Source organism: Gordionus sp. m RMFG-2023, chromosome 5, assembly GCF_954871325.1.
Source record: "Gordionus sp. m RMFG-2023 chromosome 5, tfGorSpeb1-WG-v2, whole genome shotgun sequence".
NCBI classification, from domain to species: domain Eukaryota; kingdom Metazoa; phylum Nematomorpha; class Gordioida; order Chordodea; family Parachordodidae; genus Gordionus; species Gordionus sp. m RMFG-2023.
Window position 1 is genome coordinate 27,400,882 of NC_088779.1, and position 21,873 is coordinate 27,422,754.

At 25.5% G+C, this 21,873-nt stretch overlaps 2 long non-coding RNA genes across 2 annotated transcripts; both read right to left on the minus strand.

The window, feature by feature from the left end:
• Nucleotides 1-3,435: 3,435 nt before the first annotated feature.
• On the minus strand, nt 3,436-5,445 carry LOC135929520 (uncharacterized). The gene is made up of 3 exons (XR_010572603.1): nt 5,286-5,445; nt 4,660-4,770; nt 3,436-3,781 (listed from the first exon to the last, which is right to left on the minus strand). It is a non-coding gene; the product is annotated as an uncharacterized LOC135929520 (long non-coding RNA).
• A 247-nt stretch (nt 5,446-5,692) lies between these two features.
• Nucleotides 5,693-8,723, minus strand: LOC135930080 (uncharacterized). Its single transcript, XR_010572724.1, has 3 exons — nt 8,595-8,723; nt 6,430-6,525; nt 5,693-5,791 (listed from the first exon to the last, which is right to left on the minus strand). It is a non-coding gene; the product is annotated as an uncharacterized LOC135930080 (long non-coding RNA).
• Nucleotides 8,724-21,873: the final 13,150 nt, after the last annotated feature.

Genomic DNA, 21,873 nt, shown 5'->3' on the forward strand with positions numbered 1-21,873 from the left:
TTAATAAACGGTAAATATTATTTTGTGCAATTTATACGCAAAATTAAAGTTAAATGTAATTTAAAAGGTAAACAGATGTTAAATATTAGGAATTTATAAACAATCTATTATTTATATTTATTTCAACTTATTTCTCATAGACTAAATACACGTCTCCCACTCCCCCCTATGTTTCGGGTTGAATAAAAACCTATTAAAGCCTTTTCGCTTAAAAAGCGTATTAAAATTATATATAATATCTATAAGGAGAATGAATATGAGAACACTTCTATATTATATAAGCTAACTTGGATAGCTGGCACCGTCAAATAGCAATACACAAAAATATCTAAAAATAATTAATGACTTATCAGCCAAAAACTGATTGTTAATCACCTTTAAGAGAGTATAAATATCAAAAAGTTTAAACCGGTTTGTAAATATTTTTAGAGGTTCAACTAAGTTCGGATGACAAATTAACCGTTCCTGTTCGGTTTGGCAACCGTTAATACTAGTTTAATAATTTGGTTTAGGTTCGATCCGAATCACTAGAAAAAAGGATAAATATAATTATAAGCTAAAAAAATTTGCAAACTTTAGGATAGGCCCATAAAAATTTTTATTTTTCACGCAGGTCACTCTGCCCGGCCCGAAAAATCTTATCTTCAAGGCGAGATTTTTCCTCTTATCAGGGTTAATTGCAGAAGTTTTTAACTTTGAAATATTTGGAAATTTTTATGGAAGAAATAAAAATTGGTGGAGGAATGGCACACAATGATTATATAGAAAAGAATTGAATTAGTTGATAGTAGTTCTATATGCATTTGGTTTGTAAATTTTAAAAGTATATGTCTTAATAATTAATTCGAAAAAAGCAATTATATAAAATTACAAATTATAAAAAGGCGCAATATTGATAAAGCAAAATATCGACGATATTAACATTATAATATAATAATTAAAAAAAAATTTTTTTCTTCTAGAAACCTTCTACATTATTATATTAAAATAAAAACGCATAATAGTGGAAGATAATTGAGAGTTTCGTAATGCTAAAATGCACCCATGCATTTCAAATGGTATCCTGCAAATTGCAAACAATTATAAACGTTTATTTTACGAAAACGCTTAGGCATTATATTTATAATTTCTTTAAAAAGGATTGATTTCTCATTACTTAAATATCATAAAAGTATTAGAAAAAAAGGCAAATTGAAATACCCTCAATTCATTGCTTCGAGAGATCAAGTCCTTGTTTGGGAATCTTCACTTGAATAATATTCATTTAATCATAGATGCTCTTACTCTAGATAGAATCTTAAATAACCAAATAGAATTCCATTGATCTTCCTTTTCTTGTTCACACTAGCAAAATTTAAATTTGGTACAAATAACTAGGGAATTTATGAAAATATCGATTAACCTACTCTAGGATAAAGGTTTGCTAATACTATTTGTTTTACTATCTCAGTTTTATACCTTCCATTGAATAATATCCCAATTTTTTATCTTTAATAGTATATCTTCTTCTCTCCCTCTACATTCTTCCCACTTCTTACCTTTTCTCTTCTAAAATGTTCGAACTTCCCTTTTCTAGTATATATATTTTATTATTATTGCATAAAGTTTCTATTACATTTTTAAAAAAAATAATATTATTCTTTCAATATTTTAATAGCAACTAATTTTAAATATAATTCGAGTTATTAAGGTTGCCAGATTTCCTTCAAATAAAAAGAATTTCAATAACTATTTCGTTAAATTTTTACTTAAGAAATGTGCACACAAAATAATTATATAAATTCAGCATATAAAATAAATCTTATTCATTTTTAGAAAATTTTATACTACAATTTAAATTGTTAATTTTTTGTTTTAAAATCAAGTACTGAGCAAACATTTAATCAATATATGCCCCTCGATTTCTACATGTCCGATTGAATATTTTTAGAAGTTTAACTCCTGTTTTATTATTATATTTAAAATAGTGCGGTATTATTGAGAATGTTACGGTATTTCCACATTAATAAAGGAAATGCATATGATATTCCTTCAAAACCTCTAAAATGTGTCTCTTTGTGGTAACTGGTAAGACCTTAATATTCAAAACTATTTAAGATTATATTCTTCTACATCTTGGCAATTTTCGAATGAGGAAACAGAATAGACAATAGCAATAAGTTTGCAATGAAAACTAAGCGATTTTATCCTGTGATGGATGAATGGTCGGTTTGGATATTTACAGGAATATCATCACATAAATTATTGTTTTCAAAGTATGGCTTGATTATGACTCCTAATTTTTTAAAATGAGTAATATAACGTTAAATGTTATTAATTTTTTTAAAATATGTTATATTAAAATATTAGATACCGTTATAATTTTATCCTCATATACAAATAAATTTTATGGTTTCAAGCAGCATTTGTGGCCTAGTCGGTCCGGTGCGTATATCACAATTCTATAATTTGGGTTCGAATCCAGCAAGGGTCATCTTTTTTTCTAAAGCCAACTTGGTGGTTCCAGTGGGATGATATATAGTAGATCGAACTTGACCACGTGATTCCGTTTTTTGACTTTTTAAATGCTTTTCACGACTCCTCCATGTTAATTTTTTTTAATTGTATATTACAACATTTAAATTTTAAATATTTTCTTTACCTTTCTCTTAGTCATTTGGTGGAATTCTATGTTTTTATATATTGCGTTAAAAGTCATTTGATGTTGTTTTTTTACAAAAAAATCTTTGTAAAAATAGAAATTTCAACTAGGAGGAAATTTAATTTAACTAATCAAAAAATCGTTTAACTTTATAAAACTAATTGCAACTTAAAAATTGCGAAGACGACTTTTTTCGCATTTATCCATATAAGACTCATTTTCAATAGAAGAAGTTATTTATCATATTTCTCTGTTGTAAAATTATAATAAATTAAATATTTTGTTTAATAATAAAAAATAACCATAAATATGTAAGATTGAATTAGAATAAAAAATAAGTTTCTGGTTAGACTAATTTAAAGTATTTAACATTTTATAATAAAATATTTCTAGAGTAGTCTAAAATTTATTATAACAAAAATTAGGGAGAAAGCGTGAATTAATAGACAGCGTATCTTAGCGTAAACAAGAGTAAAATATAGGGAGGTTAATGCAAACCTTAGGTATTAAATATATATATGACTCAATGCTTTACAAACTTGCAATACTAAATTATGTATTATAATTAAAAGCGAAATTATCCAAAAAAGAAGATCTAGGGGGCCCTATTATTTGTTTATTATCCTATCATAATAACCTTGTGGAAATCCCATGTTTTGAATTTCAGAATATAATTTTTAATTACAAATCCTCAGCCAGGCTTGTAGCGTTAATATCACCAATAAATATTTATATTACTATTCCCCTTTTCACTTATACTCTTCCTTTTTTTTCGTTCATATTTTGATTAGCGGTTGTTTTATTACTATTACAATTTATTTGGTGGGTATTTTTCTCCCCTCATCTCTGTCATATATTAAGTAATGGAATTCAAAAATCATTATAATTTGGAATAATTTATAAATATAATTTTTTTTATAAATAAATACAAAAGTTATAATAAATTTCAAAAAAAAATTTGAATTAAAAAGATAATATCTAAAATTTTGTGTTTCTATATTTAATTAGAGCCTTTCAAGAATTTTTTGAGTTGGTATAATTTGGTTTAAGGTTTGCAAGCACAGGTGCGACATCCATTGGCATCCAATACTTGACCATGGGCACATTTAATGTACTTAAAACAAGGTAATTCTGGACACACTTTTTTAAAAAAAATATATTAAATATAGGCAAAGGAATTCTTAATAATGTTGCTATCATTTAGCTAGTGTTGTCAAACGGCTGGATTTTTTAAAAAACGGCTAACCTAAGTGTCTCAGTTATATATAGTTTTTTAAGATGCGTATATTTAAGTATAAGGCAACCGTCAGTCAACAATATTGCATATTGTTGATTGGTCGGAATTAAATAATAATAATAATAATAAATAAAATGATTATTATGATATGTGAAAAATATATAATTTTTTTCGATGATGTTATTCATTATTGAATTATTATAAGATTATTAAATTATTGGATAAAAATATGTAGTATTTTTTTCAATTAAAAAAAACATTATTTTGACTTATTGAAAAATTGATAAATAAAAATATTTAATTAGTTTTTAAATCGTGTCCTCTTCATTATAAAGCAAAGCTTAATTGAAAATCTAAGTGAGCAAAGGTAGTAAGTTATCAAAGACAGAGTTAGATGTACTCTGATTTTAAGCCAAAAATATTAAAGCACGCTCTGGAAATTTTACTCATAGAAGGCAGAGTTTAATCTATTAGCGAAATCTAGAGGTTTGCATAAATATTATTTTAGACTAATATCTTAACTACCTATATTTTACTTAAAAAAATTATAACTCTTAAAAATATAAACAGATAAAGATTTCTAGGTATTTTATAACGTCGCGCGTATATTTCCTGTCATCACCAAATCTTATTCTAATCCTAATAAATGTTGTTCATTTTATTTATCTCTCTAACTAGTTAAAAAGTGACTTAGAAAGAAATCTATACTTTTTTATATTTGTATTTTTTTGTTTTTTTTTTTAAAAAAAAAGTTTTATTGTAAAATTTTTAAAAAATAAACTTTTGGGAGTTGTATTTGATGATGGCGGAACGCACTTGCACAATTGGCATCCGTTGATATCTTTCTGTAAGCCATTAATACATCGGAGGCTGCATATGATGACTTTACACTCTAATAGAGAAATTTTGATAATATAATTTTTTTTTAAGAAAAAAATATTCATTGTTTAAAATAGGAAGAAAAATACGAATTACCCATCTATCAGATTAAACGGATAAGACTGAATTTCCTATAATACTTAATAAATTGAATTATTATGATTAAAAAGGTAATATGTATATATAGTATAGTGTTGTTAAACGGTTCGATTTTAAATAACGGAGCTAAAGAATATTACCCAATTCTGAAAGATTTTGCTCATATATTAGGGAAAGGTTTGGCCGGGACTTCCATTAATAAAATTTAGAGGCTTGCAATAATATTATTTTGAACTAAAATCCTAATTTAAAATTGGCGCAAATCGAGCCGTCTAACAGCACTATATACGTTTGATGAGATATTCAAAATAAAAATCAGATTAGGTAAAGGTGATATATTTGTAAGCCCGAAAATTATGCTAGTATAAAAAGAAGAAAAAAACACATATTTTTTTTTAAATTTTTGCAAATTTGTTTATTAAATTAAACTTTTATCGAGCTCGCTTCCAATTGTCATTTGACCAAGAACCAGTAAACCCAGTACCATCACACCCCAGAAATTTATAAAATTCATATTTAATTTAATTTATTTTTCTAACAAAAATAAAATGTGACTACTCTAATCGAAAATGTTAAATGTACATTTCACAAAAACATGGCAATGGTTGTGATATTTTAACCTTCAAAGAATTTAGATGATTTATTATATTTGGTAATGTTAACTCTAATATTTGAGATAATATGAGATTTTTTTTTCTTTATCTCTTACAATATAGATGAACACTAGTAGATAAGAATACTGATGATTTTATCTAGCTCATCTCATCTACAATTGTAATGCTTTTTCTATATTCTATTTATTATTATTCAATTATAATGCAATTTAAAAAAAAAACTTTTTAAAGGAGTATAGCATTGGCACATTTGACAACCTTGATCATTGAAGATAGGATCTCCAAGGCACCTAATATTGCAAAGCCTTTTGGATGGGCATTCTGTAAATTAAAATAATTTTTAAAATGAAATTTCAAGTGAATTTTTTTTACATCTCTTTTGCCAAATTTCTAATTAAGGTTTGTCAAAATAAAATTTACAAAATATTTAGAAAATGTTTTCTTAAAATATATATATATATAATTACATTTAAACAAAGGATTATTATCCAACATAAGGCATTGCCATTACAACAACTTATTCCATTTATAATCAAATGACCTTTCTTTCTTTCTTCTTCTTTCTTTCTTTCTTTCTTTCTTTCTTTCTTTCTTTCTTTCTTTCTTTCTTTCTTTCTTTCTTTCTTTCTTTCTTTCTTTCTTTCTTTCTTTCTCATATCCCTCAAGCCGTAAAACCTAACCCATATCCGACTAACCCTTAATTCTGTTCCTTATTTTAGATAAGATACCTGTTTAATTTTAAATACATTCCTCCAATTAAAAAAAATTTCCTTCAGTTTCACATTCCTTGAGTTAAACGATTTTTTAAACAAAAATAGCAACAAAAAAATATATTATTTTTAACAGGAATGTTGATGCACTTTCCCCAGTTGATTTGAATAGCCTCACCCATGTCGGATAGTTAAGTGACAAAAATAAATCTCATTATTCCTTATGTTTAATATATCAGAAGTTTTCACTTTCGGCTTTCGGAATACATTGACATTGCTGACATCCCTGGCTGTCATAAATCAATCCATAAGCACATCTTAGATTACACTGTTTGTTAAGGCACTCTAAAAATTTATAAATGAGTTTGTATATTAGAATTTAATTTATTTTTTAAAAAATGGTCCTTTCCTTAATTTTTTTTTGTAAAAAATAATATAAATAAAATTAAATGAAATACAAATTTTAATAGTTTTACACAAAAGAAACACAGGACTGAAAACTCTCTCATTTTGGTTTTAAGTTGAATAAAAAATCCATGAATAAATTTTTAGGCCCAATGCATATGGAAAAACTAATGAATAATAAAAAAAAATTTATAGTCACAAAATCGTACTAAAAGCAATGACATATATAATACCTAGACTGACGATTCATTTATTAAAAGTGTACATCAATGCAAATCAACTGGAGACGCCATCTTGGTATACTAATCATTATTAAAATTTTAAACGAGAGCCTAATTTAATCCTTATATCTGATGCAAACTTTATTAAAGAATTACCGGATCATCGAGATAATAAGGAAGCAAGTTATCAATTTAATAGTAGTTTTTAAACATGAGAATAATTACTATATGTGTTACCAAAATGGCGGGTCCAGCTGATTTGCTTTTAACGACGCTTAAAAATGCATTTTAATGAATAAATCGTCAGTCTAGGTATTATATATGTCATTGACTAAAAGGTGTTTAATAATATAAGGGAATTTTTTTTACACAAAATGAAATTAAAAAAATTATTCCATGAAAAAATTTTTTTTATTTCATAATGAGAGTGAGTTAGAAAAAATAATTATTGAACTCTGAAACCTTAAACTTTTTTAAAGGGTTCAGGTTCTGGCGTCATGTTTGGTTTTTTTAAGGTTCTAGATCAGGAGAAGGAAGGGGGGTTCTCAGCCCTGATTTAAAGGATCATATTTTTAATTTAGAGGGAAAGGAATTAATAGAACTTGGAAATGCGAAATATAACATCTGGGTTAGTGTTAGGGTTGCAAAATATAAAAGAAATTTAAACTCTTATATAATATTTTAATTAAATACTACTATTTATATATTAAAATAACCTTAATTAATACATAAAACTGAATAAAAATCAGAAAAAAATCTTCAAAAAGTATATTTTTGATCAATTTCTACCTTTGGAACTTATAAAATCTTATTTAAAAAATAAAATAAATAGATTATAAGTAAATCTTTTGTAAATTTCATGCTTAAAAAATTTTTTAAAAAGAAATTTACAAAGATATTTTTAAAGATTTTTCAAAATCACTAATAAATGAATTTTAAAATTTTTTTTAAAAAGAGAGAGTAATGATTTTTTTAAAGAAATATTATAAAATATTAATTAAAATGAATTAAAAAAATTTTCGAATTCCTATTTTTATTAAATTTTGGCGTCAATTTATAATAAGAGATTAGTTAAATATAAGCCCTGCCCATGATCTCGATGTGGTATTTCTTCATAGCTTTCCCCTTTTTGCCCGATTTGAATTATCACCTTATAAAATCCAATTATAAAAAAAATAAGAAATACTTTTTTAAAAAATAATATCTGAAGGTTGGAAATATATTTATCTATTTACAAGGGTTGAGCAGATTAAATTTAAAAACATTTTCATTTTTTTTTAAAATTCTAATAAATTGAATAATTTAACTTGTAAAAAAATTGATAAGAATATATAAGTATATGTAATTTTAACAATGTTTTTGCAAGTCAAATAATTTTATTTTCAAATAAATTAAATAAATATCTAAATCTTTTGAATTAAATCTGCACAACACTGTATTTTCTTGTATTATTTTTGTATAAATTGAATAAATAAGTATGGAAAAATAAACATTCAATTTTAATTTATTGCTTCAAATATGGTTAATTCTAAATGAATAACATTACTAACACAAGAGAATAAGAATAATAAATATTATTTTGAATTTAAAATTTCCTCAACCTTTTATATGTTTAAATATTAGATCCAAATCTGATCTAACTCCAAAAAAATTGTCACTGGATCGTAAATGGGCTTGGGTTAAATTTTTAATTTGATTTTACAGGTTTTCAAAAGCAATTTTTTAGGGAAGAATTTTGAAAAAAAGAATTTATTTTTTTATGAAAATTTAAATTTGCAATGATTATACTTTTGTAATTGAAGCGGTAGTTAGGATAGAAAGGGTAACAGACAGCGATTATAGAGAAGAGGATTAAAATGTGGGATAATAAATATCTTAGCATTACTTTCTCATTTTTTTTTTTCAAAAAAAAATTTTTTTAATTTAAAGAAAGTATATTTAAATTTTAAGGTAAAAAAAAATAAACAATTTAGTGTTTGTACACTAAAATTCGTCTTTGTTTTTGTTTTGACAAACAATTTTATAATTTAAATTACAAATTTTTGTGTAATATAACCTATCCACTTTGTTATTTATCTTTCCAGCAAAATTCATACCAGTGAGAGTTAAATTTTTTTTTGAACGTCTATAGTGATTTTTTTGGCCAAAAATTAATTCCAAACTTAAATTTTAATTAAAAATAGAGTTTTAAATTTATCGGATTATAATAAAAAATAATATTAAAATATTTGCCAGCCTACCTTATTAACCGAAACCCAGCCCATTTGGGATAATTCCAACACTCTTCAATATTCACAGAAAGATTGGGATATTCCACTCAATGAAGGCTTATTCGCTTATCAAGAATCGTGCCTTCAAAATGAGGATCTCACAGTTTATCACCACTTGACCAAGAATTTCTGAAAATCATAACCTCTGCTTTCCGCATATGAACGAAGGTTTGCTATTGGGTTACGGCCCATGGCAAATGTCCTACCTTGCTAAAAGGTAGGCATTGCCTCCATTGTCGCTTTAGTCGAGGCCATTTCTTACGGCACACACAATGTAACGACTTTGAGGGTTTAAACTTGAGGGTATCCTCTCTAGACTTGAAACAACTGGCATATATAGAACCGGAGAAAAGCGACTGATGGAATATCCTTAATTCCTTGGTCAAGGGGTTCTCTTTTGATTGGAGACTTTATCTGAATTGATCCAAATGTATTATCCAACCCTAATGTGGAAGCTGTGGTCCTAACAGAAACCCGGAAAATCACCAAATACTGTTTCATCGATCCTTTTTACTCATTCACCCATCGCCTGCTCCATTCTCACCCCTTACTGCAACAAAGCTCAATTTTAATGAACTGAGAAGCTTTTTTTAGGACAAAAACCTTATATTTATATTAATATAGGAATGCTTTTTTTCTGTATTTTGATGACATATTTCGATCAGATTTAACAGAATACATATTTCGATCACTTTTCATAATTTTAAATAGTGTGTAAGGAGATTAGAACATGAATTATAGGTATAATAAATAAATATACAATATATCATAGCTAAAAATTAGATTTATTTAAAAGATTAGGTCATTTTTTAGAAGTTAGTGAAAGTCTGAGTGAAGGGAATCTAGAGATATCTAATAATTTAATCAAAAAAAACCCAAGGTATATTACCTTTTTTAAATACAGAATAATCCAAAGGAATATATTTCATTAATAAATGTATAAAATAATTTATTGAAATATATTTATATAAAATTCATGGGAGGCATATTTGTTGATTATTTGTAGACATTAAGATATTCACTCCTTTAGAGTTTTAACTTAAAAATAATAGTAATGTAGTTATTAGAGTCAACCTGTTTTTTATCCGGCAATGTGTTATTTTTTACTAATTTAAATCATTTTTTGAGCCGTTTTTTTTAAATGTAAAAATCGAATTTTTACTGCAATAATATTTTATCATGTTTGGTATACCCATCTTATAAATTTTGGAAAATATTATCGTTAACCTTTGAGTTATTTATAATTTATATTAAAAAAATATATAGAAAATTTAATATAAATAAATTATATTATTTTTAAAGGTTCATGTAAAAATTATTTGAAATTCATAGGGTAGGTATTCCAAACATGACGGGATACATTTCCGGTTCAGATAGATTTTTAAATTTTTAAAATCAAAAAATGATTTAAAGTTGTATAAATAACAAATTGCCAAAAAAAACACGTTTACTCTAACACACACACATATATAATAATTAATTATATTTGTTATTGCTTGAATTTCCCAATAATCCTAGCAGTTAAAAATTATTATATTTATGTAGGAAAAATCAAATTCATATGTTTAAACCAATGACATATTTAATACCTAGACTGACGATTCATTCATTAAAAGTGTACATCAATGCAAATCAGCTGGAGACGCCATCTTGGTTACACAAATAATTTATAAAATTTTAAACGAGAGCCTAATTTATTCCTATATCTGATGCAAACTTTATTAAAGAATTACCGGATCATCGAGATAATAAGGTAGCAAGTAATAAATTTAATAGTAGTTTTTAACATGAGAATAATTACTATATGGGTTACCAAAATGGCGGGTCCAGCTGATTTGCTTTTAACGACGCTTAAAAATTCATTTTAATGAATGAATCGTCAGTCTAGGTATTATATATGTCATTGGTTTAGAGAAACTAGTCAAAATTTTAAAATATATGTTTTAAATAGTTTTACCTATTCAAATATAAATACATAATATAGAAAATTGTATTTATAACAAAATTTGATAATTTATATGCTTTAAGGCATATATGGTGATAACTATTTTTATAAAAGACACAAATTGATTTCTGATAAATAAAGGATTTAAATCAATCGAATAATTGAGAAATATTTAAATATTTTATTCCCGAGATTTCACGATTAAACTATGTTAATTGTAATATTAAAATTTTCATTTTTCATTAATTTATTAAAATTTGATAAATTTCGAACATTTTTAAATTCTTATTATTTTCAGTGGTATTAACAAGATGGAACTTCACCCCCCCCCCCATCCTCCCCCCCTCCTACCTTTCATTAAAAAATATTGATTGGGGGAAAATTACGTCTTTCCATAATAATTTGTTATTTATCTAAATGGAAATACGTTTTCATTTCTTTAATTGAAAAAACCCCAAATATTCCTACTTCCATAAATGTCATAAATTTATTTTTATATACGGGAAAAAAAAGTATACGATATATTATCTAAAAAGATGTTAGACACGTTTTATTCTTAATATATAATTTCAACATTAAATTTCTTTTTTGCTTTTAAATTACAAAAAAAAATTAAAAATTGGATTGCTTCCCAATGATTGTGCCATAATATTTTTTTTTTTAAATTTAACTAAGTTATAAATGGTTACTGTGTACTGACGGGACTAGAAAAGCTGATTTTTTATATAGTAAATATCAAATAATAAACATTTCTACAACCCAAGTTAGTGCTTCTATAATATTTATTCTTTAATAAAGGCGATCTCAACAATTTTTTGAAATAATGTAACTAGTACCATTTAAAATTTTTAAGAATGCTTTCAAAGGTAACTTGACAATACTAAAATTAGATTGACGATTCTTTTATTAAAAGTGTACATGAGAGTCAGCTGTAGACGCCATTTTCTGATCTGCGTGTAGAATAAATTATATTTATCTTTAATATATATTGTTTACATATATATTTTTCCATTTAGTTAATGTGTAAAATATAAAATAGAGTCAACATTTGATTTCTAAGTATATACAGTTTTAAAAGCATTTTAACGAATAAATCATCAATCTAGTAGGTAATATATTTAAAATCGTATTAATGCAAAACGGTTTAAGTAATAAATAATCAGATATATGCAAAGTTTTTAAAGTCCTTATATATGTATTTATATAGTAAATAATATCAATCAATTAACGATTGAGGAATTTATCTAATTAAATTACATTTTAGAAAGAAAATAATTGTAAAAATATTTATAACTTTATTTAGCTAATTATTTACATAATACAATATAATTAATATTTGTATATATATTTATATACATATAAAAAAAACATTTTAAAAAAATAAATAAATATAGTATTGGAGGATATGTTTGTGACGGTGTTAAAAAAATAATAAAAAAAAATATATTGAGGTTAGGAAGGATAATCTTGTGGGGAGAGACTGCTTATGAAGCTAATATAATTAGCCTTGTGTATTGCGAGAGCCTTTGCCTTAAGAAGAAGCCCTCGCACGGTTCACCGGTTAGTTGACGAATGTGGGAGCCGAGTTCCTTGAAAAAGGATAAGGCATATTTCCCAAAAGTAGTAAGGGTAGTTGAAATAATGGGGATGAAAATATCATTAAAAAATTGTTAACTGTTCAAGTTTATTTATAATTTGAGAAATGCTTAATTTTAACAGGGATATGAACCCTTCCACAAAAAAAGGGTCCAGGGTTCGGGTTCAGGGAACATAAAAATAATGACTTAAAATAAGATTTTTTTCATTCATTTATTATTATACTATTAAAAATTTAAAAATGAAATAATTTATATTTTAAATTTTTTATTCAATCGCACAATCATGATATCTTCTAAAATATCTTCCTTGAGATTTCCACGTAAAGTAGACAATATATATTTTAAAGATGAAAATTCACGTTCTACCCTTACTTAAAATAGATAGTTATCTTTATAAAATTATTGTACTTGTGTCGCCGGTACAGTCATGAAGGATAAGATGTATAATTCTGGATATATTGAAGAATTTTTTGTCAGAATTTTAAAATATTTATATCCTTATTTATTCTTTTAACTTCTGAGAACTTTACTATTAAAGATCAATAGGTATTTATCCTATCTGATGATAATTGATATTCTTTCAAAAGTAAAATTTCAAAATCATCAATGTTGCTATCATTATTATTATTGTCACTAGAACCAGTAGGTATGTAGTCTCCAAATATATTGTAAATAATGGAGTTTTGCGTATGCCATAAATCTTTAAGATGGTCTTTAATCATTTGTTTTTGTTCAAAACTCAATAAAACTTGATATCGAGGGTCTACATATATAGAAGCGTATACAACACTATTTTGTAAATTTTGTTGCTCTCGAATTTTCATATTTTCTAATAATACCTATAAAAAGGACTGTAAATTTTTCTAAATCTAATCGGGATCTAATCGGCATCTAATCCATATGCCATAAAAATCAGATAAACATAATTGTTCTGTTTATAATCTTAATACTGTTATTTTTAAAATAACTAATACACTAGTAAGGTCATTTATTTGGTACCAATCATCTTCCGACAAAATGACTTCACATGCTTTTATAATAAAATCATTAATCGTTTTAGCATCAAACAAATTGAGGACCAACGTGTTGTGCATTATCATTTAAATTAAAATATTATTACACAATTCACTTTAAAAATAATCAACGTATTTCTATAATATAGCCTATTAAAAAATTTACATAATAAAATATTATTACCTAACTAATGATACCAATCTTTAAATAAAATGGAAGTCCAGGAACAAAATTGAAAGAAATACGCGAAGAAATCGATGATTCCACAAAAAAAAGTTAATAAAAATTTAAAAAAATATTTTTATTTTTAAAATTTTTTATGACACATAAAACCCTTGGACCCTCAACTTTTAAACAGGGTCCGGGCCCGGGTTCAGCCACGAAGGTTCAGGAGGGCTCAGGGTCCAGGTTCACATCTCTGAATTTTAATAAATATAAATAAATAACTCAATTTAAAGCATATTTTAAAATTTTATTTGCTAAAGATATAATTAAAAAAATGCTTTTATAATTAGAAGACAATAATGATAATAAATTTTATAATAGCTTTATATAATATTAAAGAGGAAGAGAATTTTTTAAGTAATTCTGGATTCCTGTCTTATCTCATATTTGATAAAGACTTAAGTTGGTTATGGGGATATGGATGATGAGAATGTAACTATTAAAGATTAATTAAATCATTACTTAAATAAAAATGATTTTACGGGAACCACTTTTATTCATAATGTTTAATATCTGAAAAACCGACTTGTTGTAGTTTTGTATTATTATGATATATATTTGTACATATATATTATAAAATGTCAATCAAAAAGAATATAATTTATTTATTAGTTATTTTATCGAGAATTGATATTCAAATACTTGGTATTTTTTTTGTTTACTTTTTTACTTTTGACTTTTGATAAATATATTATACGAGATGAATTTTTATGTTTTATTGGAAAAAAACAAAAACTTTTATGAGATGGAAATTATTTAATTTGATGTTTTACGTTGAAAATAGACTATTGGAAATTTTGTGATTTGAATAGAAATAAAGAAATTAGAAATAATAAAGAAATATTTTAATGGTACCGAACGACCAGGATTCGTAAACACTTATTAGGGAAAAAATAAGTTAGAGAAAAATATAAAAATTGAGATATTTAGATAAAAAATAAAACAAGAGTGTTTTATAAAAATAAATTTCAGACGTTATTAATCATGAAAAAGATTTTCTAGGACCGGGTTCCTCAAAATAATAGTGGATTCCGGATATATAAAGGTAAGAAATTTTTTTTTTGGATTAAAATTAGAAATATATAAGATAAAATTTTAAATTTTGGGTAATTAATGAAAAAATGGCTTTTTATTTTAATGATAATTATAATAAGCATAATATTAATAAAATGTCAAATTTTAAGAGTTATTTTAATAAAATTTTTAATTCAAACTTTAATAAAGTGGATATGACCAATAATGTCATTACTGCAGTAATTTTTTTTGTGTTTTATGTAATCTTAATTATAATGAAACAAGTAATAAGGAAAATAAAAAGAAGATCTCTTAAAAATAGAGAAAATGATATAAAAAATACAAATACCGAAAATTTAATTCCTAAAGTTTGGGTGAAATCTCCAGATATTACTGAAGATATCAAAAATAGTTTACATTTTAAAAAAAATGTTGAAGAAAAATATGAGAAAATATTAGATAGGGTGAAGTATTTAATTTTCCTCAAAATATTGACATATCGGAGGATATAAATAAAATATTAAATTCAATTGTGATTGAATTTAAAAAACAGATTTCAGAGGTTTTAATTGAGAAACCTATAGATATTTTGAAAAACAATAATACAAATAATAACAATAATACTTTGAGACAAAGTAAAGAGGAATCTCTAATTTTATGTGAAATTAGAGAAATGAGAGAAAATATGAAAAATTTGTCCAGAGATGTTTCCAACTTAAAAATCAAAAGTAATAATGTGATTGATAGTTGTGAACTTTGTGGAAGAAAAGGACATATTGGTAAAAATTGCTATGCAAGAGACAGAAAAACTAATGAGAATGTGATTATAAAACCAAGTGAAAAAAATGACATAGTGTGTCATAGATGTGGTTTTGTAGGACATATAAAACGAAATTGCATGTTGAAAGAAGTGGCACAAAGAACCTCGGTAGTGTTACAACCGGTGGTTAGAAATATACAAAATCCTATTATTAAAAATGTGGATAAAACTGAAAATTATAATACAGACCATGATAGAATGTGTTTCAAATGTGAAGAAATAGGACACATTGCCATACATTGTATCCAAAGTGTGAGTGGGTCACAGTGACTATATGATTTGAAAGAGAATCATATAAAAATAGAAAAATCATATTTAGGGAATAATAAATATTTTGATATATATAGTTTTATTAAAATCCTGTGGATATATATAATAAAATTGATAATCATCATGGGAATGATGATTATACATTGAAATTTAAATTGAATAAAAACAGTTTTAATGTAGGAAATTTTTATTGTCATTTTGATGAAATAAAAAATTTTAAATTAACCAATAATCTGAATAAAAAGGATTATTGTAATCAAACAAGTGAGAAATATCCAGGAGAGATTTTTAATAAAAACTTAAATGAGATTCAGAGACTTTTAAATTCTGAGATGAATTTAGGTATGAATATTAATTGTATTAAAAAAGAGATTAAAATAAATATCATTCAACCGATTAAATTGCATAAAAATGTAATAACTGAGGGAGCAAAGGAACAGAGTTCATGTCCTCATATTAATTTAAAATTTGGTGGACAAATGGTTGAAATGTTATTTGATACCGGGGCAAGTATTTCAATAATGTCTAGTGAAAATTTTTATAAATATTGGCCGAATGGTATTGTCGAGAGACAAAATATGTGTATAAAACGATTTGATGGATCTGAAATCAAAGTTTTGGGTAAAACTCAGTGGAATGTTCTTTTCCATGATATTAGTATAATTTTGGATTTATGGATAGTAGAAAAAAATGTTGAAACAATTATGGGTTGGGATTGGATTAGCAAACTTGGACCTAGAAATAATTATTGGGATTTATTTATCATTGATAGCGAATTGGCTAGAGATAATGCCGAAAGAAAAATAATGGCTAGTGAAGTCAGGGAAAAGCTTAAAGAAAGGGAAAAGAATAAATTAATAAGTGAAGCGAAAGAATCTATCGTTAATAAGAATATTTGTGAATATCCTGCAAAATACATGATAGATTCAAAGAATGAAATTAATGAATTAAACAGAGTTAAAAACGCTATACCTATTTTAGTTGAAAAATATGGTATAATTTTTGAAGACACTTTGGGATATCTAACTGATTATCAAGTGTCCATCTTCTTCATTTGACTCCTCACTTGTACATGCGATATCATCGTCGAAATTAAAAGAGGGATTTTCACCTATTTTCTTAGCGTGTCGTAGAGTTCCTTTTGAGTGGAAAAAGGAGATCAACGAAGAATTAGATAAATGGGTTAATGATGGTATTATTTTTCCTGTGGAATATAGTAAATGGGCTACACCATTAGTACCTGTTAAAAAATCTAATGGAAAACTTAGATTATGTGCAGATTTTCGAGTAACACTTAACAAATGGGTTGTTTTTGTTAAAGTGAAATATCCATTACCTCGAATTGAAGAAATTTTGGCAAATTTAAAGGGAGCCAAATATTTTTCAAAAGTTGACTTTTCATCAGCATATTTACAATTGCCTTTGAAAGAAGAAATTCGTAAATTATTAACAATAACAACGCCTAAAGGATTATTTGCATTTTGTAGATTACCTTTTGGATTAAGTGTATCTGCACCGATTTTTCAGAGAACAATGGCATCAGTTTTCCAGGGAAGGCGTATTTTATTATATGGATGATGTGTTGATAACTGGAGTGACGGCAGAACAGCATAATCAACGTGAAGAGGTTTTCAAGAGAATTCAAGATAAAGGTTTAAAAGCCAGTAAAGAGAAAAGTATTCTTGGTGTCACCGAAATAGTGTATATGGGTCATCAAATTAATGGAATTGAATTGAAGCCGCTTGATAAAAATTTAAAAAATATTTTAAACATAAATCAGCCTAGTAATAAAGCCGAAGTACAATCTTTTATGGGCATGATAAATTATTATCATAGATTTGTGGATAATTTTGTAAAAATAGCAGCTCCATTATATGAATTATTAAAAAAAGGTGTTAATTTTGAGTGGAAAATTGAACAAAGAAGTGCTTTTGAAAATTTAAAGAGAAAAATTGGTGAGGAACCAATTTTAGTGTGTTTTAACAATGACTTAGAGATAATTCTTGCTGTTGATGCATCGAATAAAGGTGTCGGAGGCGCATTATTACATGTCATTGATGAGAGAGACCAATTATATTTTTTTGGGAATATTTCGTGAAGTTGAAAAGAGGTACTCTGTTATAGAACAGGAGGCCTTAACGATTATTTTTGGATTAACCAAATGTCGCGAGTATTTAATAGGGAAAAGATTTGTAATTTATACCGATCATAAACCATTAATTCATTTGTTCAAGAAAGATAACAAAGAATTAACGATGTCCCCGAGATTACAACGTTGGTTGTTACTGGTGGGTAGTTTTAATGTGGAAATTAATTATCGTAGAGGCAAAGAAAATTGTTTGCCTGATATTTTATCAAGGTTAGGATCGAGTGAAAACGATTGTGATTTAAATAAAGATAAAATATTGCATAAAGAGAAAGCTTTAGTGTATTCGCTTTCATACATCTTAAAAGGAGGTCCCACAGATTGGGAAACTCTTAAAATTAATACTCTAAAAGATAAAGAATTGAGTCAAATAAAATTATTCTTGTTAGGTAAAAAACCGCGGGGTAATAATTATAAAAATTATAAAAAAATTGAAAAAGAATTGTCCGCGGTGGATGATTGTGTAATGCGAGGAAATAGAGCTATAATTCCTTTGAAATTACGCATTAAAATTGTGAATTTATTACATGCCGGACATCAGGGTCGAGAATGAAATCTTGGGCTCGTGAATATGTATGGTGGCCTGATATGGGTAAGGATATTGAAAAAATTACAAGAAAATGTGTTCCATGTAATACATGTGCAAATAAGCCCCGCAAAGAGTTAGGGCAAATATGGCCTAGATCAAAGAAACCGTGGGAACGTATTCATATAGATTTTTTTTGATTTGGATAAAGGATCATATTTTTTTAGTGGTGGATTCATATTCAAAGTGGATAGAATATGCAGAGGTACATGGTTATACAACTAAAATTGTTAATAATAAATTAAGTGAATTATTTGTAAGATTTGGTTTGCCGGACAAAATAGTGTCTGATGGAGGTCCAGCCTTCATAAGTGAAAATTTTAAACAATTCTGTGATGTATTAAAAATACAACACATACTTACTCCACCTTATCATCCTAGCTCGAATGGGCAAGCTGAAAAGATGGTAGCTATTGTAAAAAATTGGATAAAAAAGGCTAAACAAAAAAAAAAGTGATATTTGGTTAGAGCAATTATTTTACTATAATTCAAAAAATAAGGAGGGAGTTACTTCTGTAGAGTTATTATTTTTGAATAGGAGAACAAGATTTCTTTTGGATTTTTTAACACCAAATGGAAGTAATAAAATATTACCTTGTGAAAAGGCCATTATAAAATTTCCGGTGGGAAAATTAATATGGGGTCGTATTTTTGATAATAAAGATCAGAAATAAGAGAAAGGTATTGTACTTGAAAATTTTGGATTAAGAATGAGTAAGGTTAAATTTTGTGACGGAAATAATGGGATACGTCATAACGACCATATGAAAGTAAGGAATTAATAGTGAATATATTGATTGTTAATTTTTATTTATTATGAATACCATATAAATGTATATATTGGTTATAAATCATTAATATTTAAAAAAATACTCTATTAAATTAGATATATTTATTATAAATTATTAATTATTGGGAGAATATTAGTGATTATAGTTCCAATAAATGCTTAATTATTGAGAAAAATTAAGTTTAAATGGGAATTTAATTAGTGATTTATATATATTGTGTATATATGTATATAAATTATGAAAATTTCTTAAATGTTCTCCATTAATTCTAAATTATTAATTATTGGGAAAATATGAGTAGATATAGTTTTAATAAATGCTTAATTATTGAAATTTATATAATGTTTTCCATTAATTATGGAATTATGTTTTTAAATATGTGATTTAAAATTAATTTCGAAAAAAATATGAGTGAATATATAAAAAAATACTTAAAATACAAACTTTTAAATATAATTAAATTCATATTTTTTAAATTAACATGTGCAAAAATGAGTTAAATAAAAGAAAAATTTTCCAGTGGGAATAGTGAATTTAGTGAGATAAAAATTTATTACTATAATCTTTGATAAAACAGTTAATAATAGAAAATAAAAAAAAACTTAAATAAGATAATTGATCTCCAATGGTGTGAAGAGAAATAAATATGAGTGTATATATATTTATTTTTGTTTAAAAAAAAAGTAGTGTTCATAATTGGTTTAAAGGACCAAATGTGAAAGAAAAGAAAATATTAAAATATGTTAACAAAATAAGCAGAGTTGTACATTTACTCAAAATAAAAAGATAAAATTTGAAGATCTTTTATTTTTAAAAATTGCGATCAACGATCTTCAAAGATCTTCATGATATTTATTTTTTTACCCCTTTATCCAATGTTTTTCAATTTTATTAATATAATATTTCTTTTATGTTTTATACCTCTCCTCCTGCCTTGATGAAAGAAAAAAATAAATTTTTTTAAAAAAAAAATATTGACACAGCATGTTTCTAAAATTTTTGATGGCTTTATTATTAGATTGCAAAATATTAAAAAAAGAGTGCCTACAAGAATATTATTTTTGATTGATATAAGAGTTTTTAATATTATCATTGAAAAGTGAAATAATTTTTATTTATTTGAATTGTAAAAAAATATTTAAAAATTTCTTGAAAAGCTTCCTTTTCTTCCGAAATTTTTTTAAAAAAAATATAAATATATGAATAATTATAAAAAATTAATTTTTGCTGGCTTGCTTGTAAAATTTTTTTAATCAGGTTCGAGCCGGGAAACATTTTTTAAAAATTTTGGGTTGGGCTTGAAAAATTAGGCCCTATGCAGATCACTATAATACATTATTATAATATATTTTCCTCTCGCTAATTAATTAGTAATTACTATGTTTAAGATAACACATTTGCATTTTATATATCTAGTAATAAATTTTTATTTCATTTTTTTTTATATTTTTAAATCAAAATATAAATATTTTTTTTTTGTGAGTTTTAAAAATAATTTCCGTTATTGAAAAAAAGGAATCAAAAAAACAGACCGGTCTATGGGTTTAGGAAACTTTCTTAGAAAGTGTGTCAGCATACCCTGGCTTAATAAATTAGTATCGCTGTGCCAATTCCCCTTACTACTAGTTCAGAATGAGGTGCTAACTTTCTTTTAATTTCATCGCTATTTTTTAATATTGATTTTTAAAATAATTTTAGAAATGTATCTATTGGACATATATATTTGATAACATTAGTTCCTAAATTTGATTGAGATAATTAGAATACTTTTGGATATTTGTATTATTTAAGGGGGGGGGGGGGATGTGCCTATTCTAAAGTCAAAATATAGTATAATTTATAATATCAATTTATACTTTTTATCTTTTATTAATTAATAAAGTTTAATAATTATTATTAAGGATAATTTATCTTAATGAGGGTCTGAACCCCAATGATGACTTGGAAAATTTAATAAATGATCTAAGAATATCATTTGGGCTGATTTGTGTGCGTTGTTGTGCCCATACAATTCAATTAGGGGTTAATGATTTTATAAAAAAATTTATTAAGGAGGACCTAGATGAAATAAGATCGATTCTTAAATTATTTAAATCACAAAAATATAAAAATTTATATACACTAGAAAAAGTTAATAAACCAGTGTTGGACACTGTCACTAGGTGGAATAGCTATAGAATGCTAAAAAATCTGAATGATAATATAATTTTTTACATTAAAATGGGGCAAATATATTCTGAAACATTTATTAATTCGCGACTGTGGGATAGAATTCAAACATATCTCACAGTATTATCGCCGGCTAATACATGTACAATAAAATTACAAGAAAAATCTTGTGCCATAGGGGATTTTTTTAAACTCTGGCTGGAATGCAAATTAGATTTA